The sequence below is a fragment of the Agelaius phoeniceus genome, chromosome 7 (genome assembly GCF_051311805.1).
Source record: "Agelaius phoeniceus isolate bAgePho1 chromosome 7, bAgePho1.hap1, whole genome shotgun sequence".
Taxonomy (NCBI): domain Eukaryota; kingdom Metazoa; phylum Chordata; class Aves; order Passeriformes; family Icteridae; genus Agelaius; species Agelaius phoeniceus.
The window spans coordinates 12,736,195-12,756,395 of NC_135271.1; the positions used below are offsets into that span (position 1 = coordinate 12,736,195).

The following is a 20,201-nucleotide window of genomic DNA, read 5'->3' on the forward strand; positions in this document are numbered from 1 at the left end:
CTGCTATGGGCAGGGACACCTTCCCCCATCCCAGGTTGCTCCAAGCCCTCTCCAACCTGGCCTTTCTTTATTTTCCTGGTGATTCATCATCAAAAGGCAAGGAAGAAAGTGAAACTAATTTCCACTACGGAGGCCCACACCAGGACCTGTGTCTCCTCCACCTGTTATGTCCCACCCTGGAAACTCCCTGGGCTTCCCAAGAACTCGGTAACTCACACCTGGCAGCTCTCCTCTGCTTTAGGATAGTCCATTTAGCAGATTTTAGGAGGTGGCAGCAAACAGACACAGGCTGCCCACCAGACATCTCCTCCCAAGGGAACACAAGCTTTTCATGCCTTCCTTCCACGCCTCCATCCCGCTGAGCAAATGACAAATTCTTCTGGTGTTCTGAGCTGATTTTCAAAATGCTTTCTCTAATCTGTCTCCTTGCTAAAGCTAAGTCCTGAAGCAAAACAAACAAACAAAAAAACAGGGTGGCAAAGTTAAAATGGTGAAGATTTAAAGATATTTTTTCCCCCTAAGTTTAGACCACCAAGGGCACAGCTTAATATCAACACCGGGAATCTGTCAGATGCACATGCTAAAACACGCCATCCAAGGACAGAGGGGGGAAAAAGCAGAGAATCCTGGAAAGCTGCATCTTCCACATTTCACTTTACCCAGAAAATCTGCAGTCACTAAAACTTACTCTAACTGGGTGGCATTTTACATTTCCAAATGTAATTGAGTGAGCGTGTTGCCATGGCGACAGCAGGGTTCTGCAATAACTTTGTTGCCTTGTAATTGCTGTATATTTGTATACAAGCAGCTGAGCTTTCTTTAATTCAATGCCCTCAACTCTTTCCAGCGAGGCTGCGGAGCGACGGCGGCAGCTTTTTAGGCTGAGAACTCTCAACAGTGGTGCTGGAAACATCAGAAACGATTAAAACTCAGCGCCGCGACCGACCGCATTACACACACACACACACACACACAGAGAAAAAAAACCCACCAGGAAACCCGGCCAAGAACCAGATTATTATATAAACTTCAGAGCTCTTTAGCTTTTAAAAATGTTGCCGTTGCAACGACAACAACAACAACAACCAAGAAAAAAAAAAAAAGCACGATTCGGATAATTAACTCCAGGTAGATTTGGCAGCGAGCGGAGCACTTTGAGGGCAGGGAATAAATGCAGCACGAGTCCCATTTATTGACAGGGCACAATACCAGCAAATCCAAACGCCTTGGCCAGGGGATTATTCGCTCGCTGTGGTCCAGAACAGCGCTTGCTCCATCTCCCCGGCCTCCGAGCAGCGCTGCGAGGACAAGGGGATGCGGCTGTGGGAAAGGAGCAGGGCTCGGAGCTGCCTGGTGGGAGAGAAGCGGCAGGACGGGAGGGAGCCAAAGCCTCGCCGCACGCCCCATCCATCCCAGGCTTTTACAAGGCATTTTCACACCCTCAATCCACCCACACCTTCCCGACACACATCCCCACTCCTTGGGAGCGTTTGCGGAGCTGTAATCCAGCCCGGAATATGAGGCAAGGCTGGAACACGAAATCCTCCCGTACGGGGCGTTAGCGACGAGCCCGATTTATGCCAAAACAATTTATCGACAGGCAAAACCCCCAAAAACCAGCGCCTTCCCCTGCCGCGGAGTGGGCGCACAACACAATTACGCAAGTGCTTTGAGCCAAGGGCAGGTTCCCTTCCCCTCCAGCCGCTGCCCAGCACTGACAGCGTCCAATTATTGTTATGTAAATCCATCAGCTCCGCCGAGCTGTCACCGACACCCCGGCGGGCAGCATTTTTGGGGGGAGCGCGCAGCATCTTCCCCTGATAAATCCCTGCAGCAAAACCCACACGCGGCTGCCGGGCAACACCTCCCTCTCGCCGCGCTGCTCCGCCAGCCCCGGAGCTCGCCTGTTTCTGCTTCATTTCGCCCCGAGCAAGCCGAGGCTCCAGGTTTCACCGAGGCACACGTGGTGTGTCCCCCCTGGAACCCCCAAAAACGGAGTTCTGCCCCCGAGGCTGCAGCCCTGGGCCTGGGAGCCGTCATTGCCACGGCCGGGCTCCCCGAGAGCAGCACCCCCGGTTTGCTCCTCCCGGGCACAGAAAAAGCCATTTTGGGGCTTTTCTTGCAGGAGGAGCTGAGTGCCGCGGGGCCCGAGCCCGGCAGCCCCGGACGCAAACTTTCCGCAAGTCCCGCGTTATTCCCAGGATGAGGACGAGGGAAGGAGGCGCGGGGGGAGAGGATGCAAGGACCGACCCCGGGCCGCGGCCCGCCCGGGCGCCGCAGGGCCCCGCCGCGGGCGTCGCCCCCGCCGCAGGGCCGCGCCCGCCCCGCCGAGCCGCGGGGCCGGGCCCCCGTGCGGCGCTGCCCGCGGCCCGCCGCTCGCTCGCTCGCCCCGGCGGTCACTCACCGCTGCCCGCATCGCCTCGCCTCGCCTCGCCCCGCACGGACCGAGCGCCGCCGCCGCCGCCGCCGGGGGGACGAGGCGGAGCCGCGGCCGCCCGGGAGGGGCGGGGCGAGCGGGCGGGGGGGCGGGGCTGCAGACGGCGGCGGCCCCGCCCGCCCCATTCACAAAAAACCGGGTCCCGCGCGCTGAGTGGGCGGCGGCGCTGCCCGTCACGCCCCCCGCGCCCCGCCCACCCCGCCCGCCGCGCTCGGGCCGGGCCGGGCCGATGGCGCGCGGCGGCCCCGCCCCGCCCGGAGCACCGCCCAATCAGCGCGCGGCCTGGGGCGCCGCGCGGCTCAAATCCGCCCGCCACCACCGCGCGGGCGCCTACCATTGGCCGCGTCAGCTGCCCGTCACCTCCCCCTCCTACGGCCGGGGCGCAGCGGCGACCAGCGGCCCCCGGGAGCGGCCCCGCCGCGCCGCCAGCCCGCCGGGCGGGGAGGCGAGCGGCCTTAAAGGGCCCGCGCCGAGGGCAGCCTAAGCGCGGCGGCGGGGGCGGCGCGGCTCGGCGGCGACGGAGCGCCGCGTACTGACCTGGGCGGCGGGCGAGGCGGGGACGCTGCGCGGCGATGGCCCCCCAGGCGCGGAGCGCGCCACCGACGGACTCAGCCCGTGACGGGTTCCGCCATCTTGGAAATTTTTTTAGATGGGGAGTCACGTGGTGCGACCATTTTTTCCCCGCGGCCAATCAGCGGGCGCGGGTTATTTATAGCCGCGCGGGGGAAGGGGACCAATCGGGCCCCGCCCCGCGCGCCCCCGGCCACGCCCCGTGGCGCGCGGCCCGTCGCCATGGTGACCGGGGGGCGGGACAGGGGCCGCCATGTTGGCCCTCAGCCCGCGGCCCCATCGGGATCGGGAATCGGGATCGTTGTCCTGACCACCCCCCAGCCCCAGAGCCCACAGCAACTGCGATCCGTGCCGTGTAGACGGTATTGCGGTAAAACGTGGAACTTTGGGGTGTTTTTACGCCCCAGGTTTCCGCAGCCGCGATCCCTCTCCCTCACGGGCCGGTCTGTGTTTTCCGCCAGGTATCGCGTGTAACACTGAACATCTGAGGCGAGGGGTGAACGACAGAAAGGGCAGGGCATGATTCAACATATTTGCCTGAATTACCGAGAGGAAATAAAGAAATAAAAAGGAGTTTTCCGGCAATGCTTCCCTCTATCCCTGCTTTCGCAGCGATTGATTGATTCTTGAGTTGTACCTGGAATTACCCCGTTCAACTAACACATCTCGCTTCACTTGTATTTTGTTGATTCACGCAGTGCCCGAAACTCCCCGAGTCCTGCTCCCAAACATTCCCAATGATGGGAAGGAAAATCCTGCAGTGTTGGGTGCAAGAAGTTCATCCTGTGGGACACAATCCCATGGGAACATCCCATCGGCGATGTGTTATCCTATCCCATTATTTCTGTTTCCCAGAGCAGCTGTGGCTGCCCTTGGATCCCTGTAAGTGTCCAAGGCCAGGCTGGACAGGGCTTGGAGCAGCCTGGGATAGTGGAAAGGAGATTTCCTGCTAAGCTTCCAAGGAGTTTCTTCCCATCCTTGCCTAAGGCAAGTTGAAACATGACATTCCTTATTCGCAGGCATCCATCCCAGCACGCTTCTGGTGGGTTTGATTAATTGGCTCTTGCTGAATTGTTTTTAAAACTTCCAGATTTCCCTTATAGAAAAAAAAAAACAAAATTAAAAAAAATAAATGAACTCCTGTCATTCAGCCATCTGGATTTACATAAATTCTGGGACCTGATGGGAATTGCTAACAACTTTGTCCCTCTCTCAAATTCTGCATATATGTGGTCGTATATAAACACTACTCCTTTTCCCTTTTACTTTTTTGGACATATTTACCACCTGTGTTTTCCTTTGGAAGGGCCACCCTTACAAAAATCCTTGGCACATTGATCAGATCCTTAAAGTTTTGGGGTTTTTTTTCCAGGCTGTTGACAGGCTCCCAGGAAATGGTGACATTTCCCTGGAATGCACACCTGAGAGCACCACTGGCATTAAGAGCAGTGCTTCTGCCTGAAGCCAAAGCCCTTTTTGTTTCATTTGCAGCTTCTTGGGGCTCCTGGGGCTTGTTTGTTGTTCCTTGGCTGCTGAGGTTTCCCAGAGTTGTTCTGCCCTCTTTACTGGGGCCAGCTCAGATGGGTGGAGGAACATGTGCATCAATAACCTCCCAAATTATTTTTGAGTGCCTGTGGGTGGAAGACCTTCAGGACCAGAGGGTTACCAGGGCAGGGCAATATTTGCCAAGGCAACAACTCTGCTGCTAGTGGCTGTGGCAGCCAGGTGAGCGTGTGCCCTCCCCTGTGGTCCCCATTTCTGCTCCAGCCCAGTGGGGGGATTTTGTCCCAAACCCTTTAAACATGGCTTACAACCAACCCAGCTGCCCTCCCTTGCTGCACTGCTGGAGCAGTTTGGAAACAGGAAACGAGAGGAGAGAACTGTGCCCTGGAAGTTGCCATGGAGTGGAAGTTCTACCTTCAGGTTTTGATTGATGCTGTACCTGTGGCTGTGGGTGTGAGTACGTGTCTCTATTAATACCCAGTCTAGGCTAACCTGTGCATAATGGCAGAAAATTAAACCTTTGTCGTTGCTCATGGAAATTAGACCTCAGAGATTCACAAGGGAAAGGCTTCTTGCTATATGTTAAATCCAACATCTTGGCTATAGCTGTATATAGATTGTTTTTACTGTATTTGCGGCTGAAAAACTTACTCAGAAGCCTGTTGGAGCAAAAAATAAAAATCTAAAATAAAAACCAACACCCTGGCAGAGCTAATTCATAAAGATTTAAATAAAAAGCAATTACAGAACTTCCCGCCTACCTCCACCTCATCTTTAGCTGAACTCCTTGTTTGTCAGGAATGATTCCATTTTTTATGTTCTCAAGCAGGAAACAGCCATCACAACACTCCAGCTAATTTCCCTCGCTAGTCACAGGGAGCTGCTGAAAGTAAAAGAGGGTGCTTCAGCTTTCCACTCCAACCCTGCCACTCCACAGGCTAAAAAAAAAGGAGGAGAGAGTTAGGAAGAGAGCCAGCAGGAACTTCCTCTGGAGCCCAGACACCAAAGATCTACTCCAAGTGGCAGTGCCATTGGGTCCTTGCAGAAAAGTCAAGCCTAGGCACAAATTTCCAACCTGCTGATGGCTCCCTCTTCTTCCTCCTGATCATTCAGTCTCCATCACTGACCTCCCTTGGTTTTCCTGTCCCCCCATCACCCTCCTGTGCTTTATCTCCCACTCCCTGTTCTCCATCTGTTCCACTGGTTTACTCCTTTTTGCCATCAAAAGGAAAACCCCCATCAAACCCACACAGCTCAGGGCACAGCTCTGATGGGACAGGGAATGTTACATTTACATTGCCCCCTTCTGTGTTTTCCTCCCCAGCATACCTTTTATCATGGAGTTTTGTTCTGTTGGTAGTGGTTTTTCAATGCTGGTGAGTTTTGCTTCAGCTGGAACTCCTCATTCTCTCCTCTCTTCACAGCTCACTGAGAGCCAGAACAAGGTGGTTCTCCTCCACTTCTGAGCCCCCCACGCCTGTGCTTGGCTGCAGGAGCCGCTTCCCAGCTTGTCTGCACACCCCACACTTCATCAAGTCTGCAGCACTCAGGGCCTGAAGAGCTGAAATCCTGAAGCAGTGAGAACCAAACTCTGAGAAACAAGTTATTGCTGTTGTTTTGGGCAAAATCAAGTCCCTGTCCCCTGCCTGGAGGGAAAAACAAGCAAGTTAAGTTCAAATTGGAGGTCACAAATGTAAAGTTTGCTTTCTTCTCATATTTACACTTTATTTTTGCTGATGGAGATACACTGGATTGTTATGGCAGTCATTTTACAATGACTGAGTACAATACACCTTTAAAATAAAACTGCTTGTTGAAGTTTGTTTTCAATATTATTCTGGATTTCTATCAACTACCTATTTATTTAGCAGCTATGCTCTCAACTATGTTATGGAATATCCTGACTTGGAAGGGATCCACAAAGATCATCATTCCTACTGCAGAGAGAAAAATTATTCTGTGGCCATTACAAACCACTGCCCAAAAGTTCTTAGGGTGTCATCATCTCTCCAAATTAAACTGAAGAATTAAGAGTATGGAAGAAATCTCTTTTCCCCCTCAACTGTTTTTTGGGGTGGTTTGGTTTTTTGTTTTTGTTTTTGTTTTTTTGGGTTTTTTTTTTTGGTTCAGTCAATTTTAGTAGCACATTAAGGCTTAAATTGAGATAAAAAGCAGAAATAAGTCTAAAATGAATATGGAATCTTTGTGAAGTCGAGGCTAAAATAACTGTTGGATATGCTTAATTTATCAGCACTCATTTTCCCATTCTCAATATTAAAAATAAGGGAATTGTGTATCAGTTTATTATATTTATTTCCATCCATGGCAGCTGTTAGGAGAAAAATGTGGGGTGTGTCTCTCTATAGTGGAAGCCTTTAAGGAAATATTGATCCATTTTTCTATTCTGTCTCTTTCAACCAGGCAAAAAAAAAGACATTGTCCAGGGTGAAAAACAATTAAAATCCAAATAAATGTAAGAAAAATATGACAAGGAGGAAAAAAAAAAAAAAAAAAAGAGGAAAAAGAGAAATAAAAACATTTGCAGCCTGGTCCCTGGGTGTTGGTTTTACGTGAAGAGACTGACTTGTAGCTGAATGACGAGTAGGATATTTTTCTGCTGAAATATTGATAGTAGATTACACTAAACCACAAACTATCTCCAGAAAGCCCATCATTTCTAATCCTAATGGTGTTTTCTTTCCCTTGGCTGACTACTACATTCATGAGATGATGGCTTTATTCTATCTGGGGGAAAAACTTTTTACCATACAGCTAAATTAACTTGTCAAAAGACTTCAAACTTCGGAAGCTTTTACAGCCCGATTCAAAGCTATTATTCAGGATTGAATGAGAAGGCTGTGGACTGTAAAAGCTGGCAAAAAAAAAAAAAAATAAAAAAAATAAAAATTTCAGCAGCATTCAGGAGTTGAATGGAGCACTCACTTTTTGTTCAGGTTGTGTGTGTTTCATTGAGCTGTCTCGGAAAGAGCTGGATTTTTGTATTTTAAAGCAAAATGCTCCTTTCTGCTGCTCTGGAAGCTGTGACCCAGTCCATGCTCTTTCACACACACTTGGTTATATTTAGTTTGTGCCAACCTAAATAAGTGTCAACCAGCTTTCCAGAAATGTGGGGAGCACAAAAGAGAACGGCCAGCAGCTAAATTGAGGCAGAACGAGAACACAATTAGACTTATTTTTATCCTTTTCTTTTAAAATCAGATCACAGACTATCTTACAGTCAGCTACAGCTTTCTCATGCAAATAAAAATGCCTGGCTTCAGGAGCAGCAACTTTCAGATTTTGCAGACGAGGAGCAGCTGGCAGAGCTCGTGCTTGGAGTCTTTCCTGTCGCGGATCCAATCTACTGTGGGACAGATCTGGAATAAAAAGCCAAGCCACCAATTGCAGCCCCCAGAAGGGAACCCAGGGCTCTCTGGGACTTGCAAACACGTTCACGATGTGGCAGGATGGGATCCACCGTGGCCAGCACGGGGAGTGGCCTTGCTTCAGCTCTGAGTGCTCTGGATGCAGCTGCCTGGGGCTGCTCCACAGGGAACGCTGAGCACAGGAGCAATTCTTAAACACAGCTTCTCACCAGGGCCTGCAGGGAGCTTCTGCCACCCACCAGGGAGCCACAGCTCACTGTCCCATTCAGAACCTGGATTAGAGTCCCTGCAGTGTTCATGGAGATGCCCAGAGCCTGCAGCATCTCGGAGTTCAGAGCACAGCACCACAGTACAGGGGATCCAAGTGCACATCCCTCTCCTGCCTGCCAGGTTCCTCCTCCATGGGCAGGGACACCTCCCACTGTCCCAGGCTGCTCCAAGCCCTGTCCAGCCTGGCCTTGGGCACTGCCAGGGATCCAGGGGCAGCCACAGTTGCTCTGGGCACCCTGTACTAGGGCCTCACTGCCCTTGTACTAAAGAATTTCCTTTTAAATCATCTTCCCGCGATCTGAGCTTAGGTGGGTTCTGAAGGAACCAGCAGCGAGCACCAAAGTGTTTTAGAGCTTGGCAGTCCAGAAGCCACTTGATTGCTGCCTTCATAACAAGGTACCAAGATAATCTCACCATTTTAAGCACTTGACACTAAAGTAGCACTGATAGATGATGTGTGCAGACAAAATTGCATGTACCTTTCAAATTCCCAATTATTCCCTCCTCTTTTTTGCTGCTCTAAGGATTGTTTAATCTCATTTCATGTGGGTCACAGCATTTCCTGAATACCAGTATCTATTAAAAATCACCTGTGCTTTGCATCTAACAAAACTTCTGTCTTCCCTTTCCTATGGCAAAACCAAAACCACAGTTTTGGACTGGAATCCACTAAAGCACTAAAACACCTCAAATTTTCTCTGTCTGCTTACCAAGGAGCAAGGAATTTTTTCCTAATGCAAGCTCCTTAAATATGATATCTTAAAAATTTGTGTTCCTTAGGAGCACCTTCACCGAGTTCTTAAAAAGCATCCAGAGCAGAGCAAGATGTGCCAGCAGCAGTGTCGGAATAGCACCAGTGGCATCAAAATAATGAGAGGAATGTCTGAAAAGTCTGAAGGGTTACACTCAAACCCTGTTAAATAGCTGGGTGGGACTCTGGAATCCAGCTCTGATACGTTGTTTAATAGAAATGCAAGAAGTGAGTGCTGGCCCATTAATGATAAAAATAAAGTTTTAGAATGTATGAGAATGAGAGGTCAGAGGAGTCAAAAACCTCTGCGGCCCTAGAAATGTCTGTGTGACTCTAAAACACAGGCTGAAAGGAGAGCTACTTCCCTCTTCCAGGGTCACAAGGCCTTCTAAAAGACCAGGAGGTCCCTCCAGCTTTCTTCCACAATGAAAAAAGAAAGAAAAAAAGGCAGAGTTCCCATTCTGAAAAAGAGCAGATCACAGAAACCCCATGGTTTCCCAGACTAGATCCAAGGACAGGACTGACAAGGATGAGATGGCAACTCAAATGGAAGAGTTGTTTTTAAAAAAGCAGCAAGGCCATGGGGAGCAGCCCAGAGCTGGAATGTGAGGAGCTGATGGATGGATCAATAACAGCCACACTGCAGAATGAGGGCTGTGTAGCCCTCCTTGTGGGAAAGGAAGGGTTTCCACAGGCTCCTCTAGGGGTGATGCTGCAATGGGATGTGTGCACAGCCTGGCAGTGGGATTGGTTTGGGATGTTCATTCCCACTGTGATCCGAGGAGATGAGGCACAGGCACCTCCACTCATCCTCAGCAGGAGCTGCTTGCCAGGTGGCCTGTTGCACATTAAAGGCTGAGTTATCAGCAGAGCCTTTGTCCTGTATCAGGATGAGGGGCAGGACGTGTTCTGCTCATACACAGAGACCAAGGAGTAGCAATCATGTGGTTGGCAAGTGTGGTGGGCGAGAACTGGGATGTGCTTGTGTGTAACTGCACAGGACACAGAAGGTGTTGGGGCTTTTTTTCCCTGCTGGTCAAAGGAATCATAGAATCCCATCCCATTTCACCCTCTGCCATGGGCAGGGATACATCTTCCACTATCCCAGGGTGCTCCAAGCCTGGCCTTGGCATTGCCAGGGATGGGCCAGCCACAGCTTCTCTGGGCACCCTGTGCCAGGGCCTCACCACCCTCACAGGGAAGAATTTCTTCCTCATGTCTAATCAAAATCTATCCTGCTTCAGTGGGAAGCGTTTCCCCTTGTGCTGGCACTGCAGGCCCTTGTCCCAAGTCTCTCTCCCTCTCTCCTGGAGCCTTTTTAGGCTAAAATGGGCTCTAAGCTCACTCCAGAAGCTTCTCCCTTCTCTCCAGGGTGAGCACTCTCAGCCTGCCTCCATAGGAAAGAACACTTTTTATCACCTTGCTGTTGGTAAAGGCAGACAAGTCTTTCAGGGGAGATTACTTGTTAAATTATCCACAGTGCTGCAGATGCTCAGCTCTTTATTTTGGTTGTATATTTCAAAGAACAATTTCTCCAGCAAACAGTGCAACAGCTGTGGCTGATAAAACTCCTGGGTGCCATCATTATCCTTTTTCCTGATAGAGACTGTCACAATTTACCATCGAGTTTTGGCTTGGAGGCTGGTGCTCTACAGCCAGCCAAAAATAAAATGGAGCTGGATAAGCCTTAACACAACAAAAGAAGAATTTACGAGGTTGGAAAACTAATTTGGAACTGCAATTATCAGAGCAGAGGAAGGAGCTGTGTCCAACACAGGTACAAAAATATAGTTTGGATGTGACAGGGATCTGACACATTCTCCCGTGCTTGGCCACAGGGATCTTGCCACAAGACTGAGGATTTTGGAAGGTGGACTCCTGTACCATCATGAAAGAAGAAATCCTCTGAAGATCTCTCACATATTTCCCCGTTGAATTCCCAGAGCATCCATCAGTTTGGGGTGCCTCAGTTACTGACTGTCTGTAAATCCATCTCTGAAGTCACCCCAAAAACCTCTCCTGAGGTTTCTCCTCATACATAAAGTCAGACTTGGAAACCTTTTCAAAGGCATCCTCAGTCTTTAGCATGCAATCAATACAGAGTGTGAGGTCACACCTTTGGCAGGATATGCACCTGCAGCTCCTGGAAGGATGGGATCAGGAAGGTTGGAGAAGAGCTCCAGGATCATTGGGTCCAAGCCTGAACCCAGCACTGCAAGCACACCACCAACCCACATCCTCCAGGTGCCACAGCTTAAACACTTCCAGGGGCAGTGATCCCTGCACTTCCTCACATGTCTGTCTGCAAGGCAACTTTCCCTTGGGAATGGACTTTCCAAGACCTGAATCCCTCACTCATTGTTCCAGATTGCAATGCAAGTTGTTTTCCATTCCCATCTGTATGGCAGATTACCTTTGTCAAGTGGGCAGTTTGCCTTTGAGTGACCACACTCACACCTCCCTTGGGAGGGGACATTGCTGATAACAGACTATTGAATGTCCCTGCATGGCTGATAAGAACTAGAACATCCCATTGGGAGATGCTCCGCCCACAGGGAGGAGCCAAGCATTGCTACCCGGATATAATCCAGAGGTTTGGGAGACACCAGCATGGCTTTCTCCACGGGATTCCCCAGAGGAACAGCAGCTGCCTCTCCTTCCACTGGATCTTCAGAGGAAGAATCCATCCTTCTCTACAGGACCCCCTTGCTCCAGCAGAACCAGCCCTGACACTGCAGGAGGGCTGCAGCCACATTTCCAATGGGACTGCCACCAACAGCCTGACCCACAGGGTGTCAGGTTGGGCTCTGACTCTGTCAGTGTTGTTCTACTGTACTGCATTGTTTATTTTATCCTTTTATTTTCTTTCCTATTGAAGAACTGTTATTTTCTGCTCCCATATTTTTGCCTAAAAGCTCCTTAATTTAGAATTTATAGCAATTCAGAGGGGTGGGGAGGGTTTACATTCTCCATTTCAGGGGAGGCTCCTGCCTTCCTTAGCAGACTCCTGCCTTTCCAAACCAAGACACTCATCCAAGGTGCCAAGCCCACAGCCCTGGCCATTGGATTTCCTCTGCTGCCCCAAAGCCAGCTGCCCTGCCAGCCCTTCTCAGCAGCAGCTTCAAGGCTTCATCCCAGAATTTTAGGGTTGTTCCCTGGAGTCAGTGGGCTCAGAGTGCTGGGGCTGGTGGTGAGGCTGCCAGGTGAAGGGCTGGTTTTGGGATGCACACACCTGAGCACCGGGAGCAGGGGCCAGGCCACTAGGGAGCCACAGGAGCTTGGCAGCTTCCCCTCACTGCCAGCCTGGATGGGACTGAGCCCAACAGGGAAATGATCCCTGCTCCCAAGGCATCCTCTTCCCTGGGTTTTAATGAGCCAGCAGGACAGCCCCTTACAGAACAGCAGCCTTACAGTTGGGTTTAAAGAAGCATTTTTGCTCTTCTGGACTTGAGCCCAAAATCCCGCTTGGAGTAACTCTCATTCACGTCAGCAGAACTGCCCCAGCCAAACAGAAAGTTCTTCTTTTTTCTTTCCCCTTAATTAAACTGTTATTCTCTCAAATCAAACGTAAGCGTTCTCCTCATTCCAGACTAAGAAAGATCACAGGTGAATGGTGCCAGTGAAATTAAAAACTGACTTAAGACAGCTTTGCTTTTACAGAGAGTATTTTTTTGTTTGGTTGTTTTTTTTTGTTTTTTTTTTTAGTTGTTTTTGCTGGATGCCTCTTCACTGAGCCAACTGTTAGAACTGAAGTGGGGCAGGTTTTTAGGCTATCAAGTCAAAAGATGTTTTCTGTCTACATTCCTCCTTCAGAAGAGATAAACCAAGCCTAGAGAAATGAGGCTACTGAAGCTCCTCATGTCGTGGAGGGGTGACCATGCCCAAAACACCTATTATCCACAGCTGCTCCCTTTGTTCCCAGGGCCACCATGAGCTTTGCTGGCAGAAGCAAACCCTCCCTGTCACTGCTTTTACCAGGTACTGCCATTTCCAATATTATTCATGCCCAGAAAGTCCCAAGACCAGAAGAGCAGCCCTTACACCCTGCCTGGCTGCCTTGAGCTCACAAAAGAACCATTTAGGTTGTAAAAGACATTTGGGATCACTGAGTCCAGCTGTCCACCCAGCACCACCACCACATTCTCCACTAGAACACATCCACGCAGCTGCTGAACACTTCCAGGAGTGGTGGCTCCACCACTGCCCTGTGCCAGCTCTTTGCAACCCTTCCCATGAAGAAACATTCCCTTATATCCACTCCAAACCTCCTCTGGCACAACCTGAGGTCGTTCCCTCTTGTCCTGTCTCCTGTAACCTGAGTCCCACCTGGCTGCTCCCTCCTGTCAGGGATTTACAGAACCCTCAGTTCCCACCAGCCCTTAAAAAAACCTCTCGTTACAACCCTTAGCAATTTATTTCCATTCTGCCCGGGTGCTTTGCAGAGGAACCCTGGAGAATGGCAGAGAACAACAGTTAAAAGAATAGAGTGGAATTACCCATCTCCTGCTCATTAACTGACTTCAGATGGTACCAGCTTGCTGGTGTTTTTTCTGCATCTCTGGCAGGGAATGTTTTATTTGCTTAGGAAAGTTTTCACATGCAATATGTTGTTGCTGTTTTGTTTTGTTTCTGAAATCCCTTACCTATATATTTATTACAGACAGATATTATACCCTGGCAGTAAAGAAACACTGCAAAGTGCTAGTTAACTTCTCAGAGCTGCCTGAATAATTCCATAAATACGAGGGGACTGAAATGACAACAATAAAGGGATCTGTACTTTGAACAATAAATATGAACTGGAGCTCTGCTTTGGATTTGAGGCATGCTGCAGCTAATAGGTATTCAGCTTGTGTGGGCCACTGACATTTAAATAAATACATGTGCAGTCCAAGGGGGTTGGCTGCAGAGCCTCTTGTCAATTGAATCCAGCCCTGGGAACACTCAAGAGAGTGGCTCAGGATTGCAGGAATTCCTGGGCTGTAGCCCTCGGTGGGATCTCTCCTGAAACCAAAAGATGTCCTCCATGGGGGGGAAAAAAGGAAAAAGAGGTGGGGGACACAATGGGAATAAGGAGAGGGGGGTGGAAACCACCCCAAAATATGTGGTTACAAAGAAATGCTGAAAATATTTATAAGCAAAATGCCTGGCAGGCTGCCTGCTGCAGGCTGAAGGAGAACTCAGCTCCTCAAGCTGAGATAGCTCAGCAACCTGAACAGCATTCCTGCACTGCCCTGGGAAAAAATCACCTCTGAACAGGGCCAGCTTATTTGGGTTTGCAGAGCCAGGCCAGAGTGTGCTCTGAAAGCCATTCCTGGTGGGAGAGGATGTTGAAGATTGCAATGCAAGTTGTTTTCCATTGCCATCTGTATGGCCGATTACCTTTGTCAAGTGGGCAGTTTGCCTTTGAGTGACCACATTCATACCTCCCTTGGGAGGGGACATTGCTGATAACAGCTATTGAATGTCCCTGCATGGCTGATAAGAACTAGAACATCCCATTGGGAGATGCTCCGCCCAGAGGGAGGAGCCAAGCATTGCTACCCGGATATAATCCAGAGGTTTTGGAGACACCAGCATGGCTTTCTCCATGGGATTCCCCAGAGGAACAGCAGCTGCCTCTCCTTCCGCTGGATCTTCAGAGGAAGAATCCATCCTTCTCTACAGGACCCCCTTGCTCCAGCAGAACCAGCCCTGACACTGCAGGAGGGCTGCAGCCACATTTCCAATGGGACTGCCACCAACACCCTGACCCACAGGGTGTCAGGTTGGGCTCTGACTCTGTCAGTGTTGTTCTACTGTACTGCATTGTTTATTTTATCCTTTTATTTTCCCTTTCCCAATTAAAGAACTGTTATTTCCTGCTCCCATATTTTTTTTTGCCTGAGAGCCCCTTAATTTAAAATTTATAGCAATTCAGAGGGGTGGGGAGGGTTTACATTCTCCATTTCAGGGGAGGCTCCTGCCTTCCTTAGCAGACTCCTGTCTTTCCAAACCAAGACAGAGGAACAGCTCCCATGCTGCAGCAGGAAGGACCCTGGGACAGCACCTCTGTGCAGCTCTTGGAGGCTGCAAAGGCAGCTTGGGTTACAAAGCTGGTTATTACAGCTTGTCTGCAAAGGTAGCTCTAAAAATCAAAAATTATGTCACAGCATCAGACAGACGGAGGGACAGGGCTTCGCGGTGCTCACCCTCAGCTCCTCACACCAGAAACCACAAAGTGTCTCCAGTCAAACACACTTGTTTTGTGTGATTCTCATAAACCTGGAGTATTCACAGGTCAAATATTCTCCCTCAGTATTGCAGAAAGCATAATTTCACATCCAGGTGTCACCTTTTCCATCACCAGGGTAAATGAGGGATGACCCAGGATAAAGAAGACATCAGCTCTGCGGCTGTCAGCCTCAGAATGAAGGAAGTGGCCAGTTTAAAAAATAAAATAAAATAAAATAAAATAAAATAAAATAAAATAAAATAAAATAAAATAACAAAACACCACAATAAAACCAATTTTAAAAAATCCAAAGAGGAATTAACTGAGCTACTTATCACTGAGTTTAACACCGAGCACAGCAGTGGAGGCTGTGTAACAACATTACAGATAATTAGAAAACTGGGATGGAAGGAAACTGTTCTTTTGGAAGCTGGAATTGTGGTTCCTGGGGAATCCTTAGTGGCCATCAATGCATGCAGAATAGAGGCAATTTACTTGGTAGCAGGTACTCTGGTTCCTCAAAAGCTTCCTCACCAGGGGCACCTTGGAAATTAATCTCCCCTGGGACTAGAAGAAAAGTTCTCAAGTGAGTTCCAAACTGGTAGGAAACAGGAAGGGACAGGTAGGGATAAAATGGTTATTTTTCACAGCAGAGGGAATCCCAGGGGAATCCCCAGGCAATGTGGGCTGTGGCATGTGTTGTTCTCAGAGCCTAAAGGATCTGGAAAGGGGGTATTTGGAACAATTTGCAGAAGATAAAGAAAAAAATAATTACTTAAGGTAGCAGAAATTAGTGAGAATTAGAAAAAAACTTCAAAGGACTATGGGAGCTGGCAATAAAAGAGAGCCCCAGGTGCAGTAACACAAAGCCAGGCTGAGCTTAGCAGAGCCCCTCCCTTTGTTGTTGCCACACAGCAGAAAGAGAATCCAAAGGAGCCCCCAGTTCACTGCCAAACAGTGAGCAAAGGGATGGACAGCACAAGGAAATCACAGAATTATGGAATGGATTGGGCCAGAAGGGACCCTAAAATCATCCAGTCCCTGCCTCTGCCATGGGCAGGGACACCTTCCACTGTCCCAGGCTGCTCCAAGCTCCAATGTCCAACCTGGCCTTGGGCACTGCCAGGGATCCAGGGGCAGCCACAGCTTCCATGGGCACCCTGTGCCAGGGCCTGCCCACCCTGCCAGGGAACAATTCCTCATTCCCAATATCCCATCCATCCCTGCCCTCTGGCAGTGGGAGCCATTCCCTGTGTCCTGGCACCCCAGGGGACATTCCCTTGGGAATCAGGAGCTGTGTGGTGGTGGTGGCTCCTTCTCTCAGTACCACAGCACCTCCACTGCACATCACTGCAATGATGCAGAGTACAAACCCAAAGAAAGCCCTTTTCCCATGCAGACTGTGGATTTACTTCTGTGTATACTTGTGGAAGCCAGAAAAGCGAGCACTCTCCAAAGGCAGTGAGAATGATGGAAGGTGAAAACATTTAGAAAACAAAAAGAGAGGGGGGAAAAGCCCAGTTAGAAGAGAGGCTGTGAGGCTGCAGCGTGCTGGGAGCCAGCACAAGGCCTGCTTTTATCCCATTTTATCCCATTAAACATCCCCTGTCCCCAAGCATCCCCCGCAGGCAGGGGAAGGGAGCAGAGCTCCCATTTCCACAGATCAACTCTGGATCCAGCCCTAATGGGGCAGGAAGGGAAACCTTGGCAGGAGGCTGGGAGAGAATGTCCAGCATGCGTCCCTAATGCAGCCAGAGCTTCCAAAACAGCCCCTCCAAACAGAGCTCCCAAATCCACCCTGGTGGCAGGAGGGTTTCTCAGGGGTGTGACCTCCAAGGCAACTGCTGGGGTAGAGAAAAGGAATCTGTGGAGAAATGGGATTTTTTTTTTTTCCCCACAACTTTCTTGCTGGAGGACAATCAGGGAGAGAACCTTGTGTGTCAAAGTGTTCTGGAAAAGAGTTTAGACAGCTAGAACAAACAATAAAGTCCCTGGAATCAATTACTTCTCATTAACAAAGTAATTTGTGCCCTGTACAGGAAATTAGAGATGAAATAATTGAACTTGTAAGCGGTCACCCTAAGCTTGGTTCTTCTTCCCAAATTTTGCATTTAAAAAGAGAGAGCACATGGAAGAGCAGGGACACAGCCCTGGAGAATCTGCATCCTTCCTGTAAAGGGAGGTTTGGCCTCACCAAACCAGGCTGGTTCTGAGAGGGAGTCGACACCTGGATCAGTTGTTCTGATCTTCCTGGACTTCCAAAAACATTTCCAGTCTTTTTCACTGGAGGCTCTGAGGGGTCACAGGTTAGGTCCTTGCCTAAAAAACCTTTCTGGGGTACCACAGCTTCCTGCAGTGAGATCAGATTCTGCCCCCTTAGAGCACAACATTTGATTCTTTTCCTTCCATGTTTTGCCGCACAACCCAATTTCTTCATTTGCCTGCAGTGATCACAGAGCTGGAATTATCTCAGCCAGGGGAGCACTTCCCTCAAGAACTGAAGAGAGCCAAATGCCCCCAGAAGATGATTTTAGCCCTGTGAGAAGCTGCTCTAATACCTGCAGTGTATCTTGGTGATGGACTGCTGTGCCTTGGGTTCTGTTTGAAGAGCTAGCTGGTGTTGGGGAGCATTGTGTAGATTTGTTTGCACTCAGCTGAGTTATTCCCAACCAGGAGGCTCTGCTGGGAACCCCAGGACTGTATTTCATTGTGATGGAAAGGTGGTACCATTCCACCAACACCAAAACTAGCCCCTTTTGCTCTGATGAGATGATTGCTGTGATCCCTGCCCGCAGGGTGAGATGCTGCTGCACACACCTCAGGAGCCAAGAAACTAAAAATAAAGCTGTCCACCCTTGAGAGAATTGCTCCATTTCTATCCTCAACAAGATAGCAAACTAAATTTAATTCAAGTCAGAATTCCCTCACAGAGTGGCTGCAGCTGACTGCCTGTGGGAATCCAGGAAATGATGCTGGAAGGGACAGGGCTTGAGAATTTGGGGACAAGGAGTCAAATCAATCCCTTCGATGGGATTGAGACCAAACCAAGGAGCTGCAAAACTTTAACCTGGCAGGCTGGGAGAGGAGAAGGCTCCAGGGAGAGCTCAGAGCCCCTTCCAGTGCCTGAAGGGGCTCCAGGAGAGCTGGAGAGGTACTGGGGACAAGGCATGGAGGGACAGGACACAGGGAATGGCTCCCACTGCCAGAGGGCAGGGATGGATGGGATATTGGGAATTAGGAATTGTTCCCTGGGAGGGTGGAGAGGGGCTGGAATAGAATTCCCAAAGCAGCTGTGGCTGCCCCTGGATCCCTGGCAGTGCCCAAGGCCAGGCTGGAAAATAATCCCTGCTCAGAGCTGCAGCAATCACAGCTCTCACAGGAGCTGCAAGGCAGAGAAACCTCTTTAGAAGCTGAGAGCTGCAGAGCAGCACTTCCCTCCCAGTTAATTTATTTCCAGCTTCTGCTTTTTTCAAGAGGGATTCTCCTGTGATCAGTTATTCCTTGACAGTTCCCTGCTTTCCCTGGGAAGCCAGGCTCCTCCAGCAGTGCCAGGCAGCGGAGCTGAGGCACAGCCTTCCCTGGCAAGGGGATTACAGGAGAGCCTGGGGCTGCTCAGCTCCTTCCTCAGGCAGCCAGCACAGGGAGCTTGGCCACAGCAGCTGGGAGGGACAGAGGGATAAATCAGGGCAGTCACCAGGGAGCATTGTCCCTCCTGCTCAGCAGAGCTGTTCAACCCACAGCCACCAGCCCTGGCTATTTTCTACCAGAGCTTCTGGCCACAAAAACTTGTGACCTCAAACAAAGAAAAAAAAAAAAAAAGAAAAAAAAAAAAGAAGTAATTTCCAGATCATTCCAGCAGCAGAAAAACACACACACAAACCTGTGTGGACCCCCATGTACTTCCCTCTTAAGGATAAAGAGATGAATTTGCTAAGATTCAATTTGCTGCTGAAAACTCCCTCCCCCCCAAAAATTAATTAAAACTACAGCGAGATACTCTGCTATCTAAAAATATGGGGAGGGAAAAAAAATCAGATTTCACATTAGCATTTTGGTTTTAGCAGTTCAGCAGTGAATCCATAGATTGTTAGAACCACCAGCAATTGATTCTTTTATTACCAGCTACCTGCTGAGAGCTGCCTGTGTTGATGTTTCACTGACAGCAGAACACTTCCTACACTGTTATTACCTTAAACCACTTGGAAAAATAACATATCCAGGAGGCTGCCATGAAGCCATCCTGGAGATGGGGCTGCCATCAGTGATGCTGACATTTCAGGGGGTATTTAGGGCACCACATGGGGTTAAACCATCTGTAATGGTTTAAAACAAGTTCAGTCAATCAGAGCACTGGAAGCCTTCCAGCGGGCAATGGTGGTTTTCTTGTCATTGGATGGTAGAAATGGGGTGGAAATTATCTTTATGGACACCCAGATCACACTGGGACCATTCCCCCCTCTCTGCCCAGCAGGCAGTCAGGAGAAGAAAGGGAGAAAGCAGGTGGGCATCCAGGGAAACGTCTTTGGGTTCCTTGAAGCCAGAATGAGCCCACAAAACATTTCCACATCAGCACCAGAGGGTTCCCCCTCAGCCCCATCAGAACTACTGTTCACCTGAAGGGTTTCTCACGAGCTGATTGAGATGAGGTTGTCTCCACAGGTCCCTGGAGACATCCCTGTCCCAGACAGATCTTCAGGATGCTCTTCTCTCCAAGAGCACACCAGTTCTAGCAGTAAAAACACACAGTGTTAGCTTAATGGTTGCACTGGGTCCCAGGAGTCTTTCCCAACCTCAGTGATTCTGTGGTTCCACAAAGAGTGGCCTGTGAAGTTTCTGCTCCTCTTTTCCACACCTATAAATTCTGTGGGCTAAAGGACCAGAAGAAAAAGAGCAGCAGAGAGAGCCCAGCTCCCCAGCACCACAGAATTCCCACAGAAGCTCTTGCTGCAAAAGGGTGTGAGCACAAAGCAGACACAGAACTTGCTACAAGCAGGAGAAGGATGGAAAAGCAGGATTTTCCAAAGGGAATGGGCTGAGAGGGGGTGCTATTGCCAGGCTTACACACCTGAA

At 49.7% G+C, this 20,201-nt stretch overlaps 1 protein-coding gene across 2 annotated transcripts in view; it reads right to left on the reverse strand.

Annotated features, from left to right (window-relative positions):
• HDAC4 (histone deacetylase 4) overlaps window positions 1-3,109 on the reverse strand; it is a 183,526-nt gene extending 180,417 nt beyond the window's left edge. The window contains exon 1 of one of the 2 annotated variants that reach the window (XM_077180995.1): window positions 2,975-3,109. The gene's annotated coding sequence lies outside the window, so the exon portion shown is untranslated. Of the gene's footprint in view, window positions 1-2,404; window positions 2,540-2,974 lie in introns of those variants that run through there. The other variant, XM_077180996.1, reaches the window with a different exon arrangement.
• Between the last annotated feature and the right edge of the window lie 17,092 nt (window positions 3,110-20,201).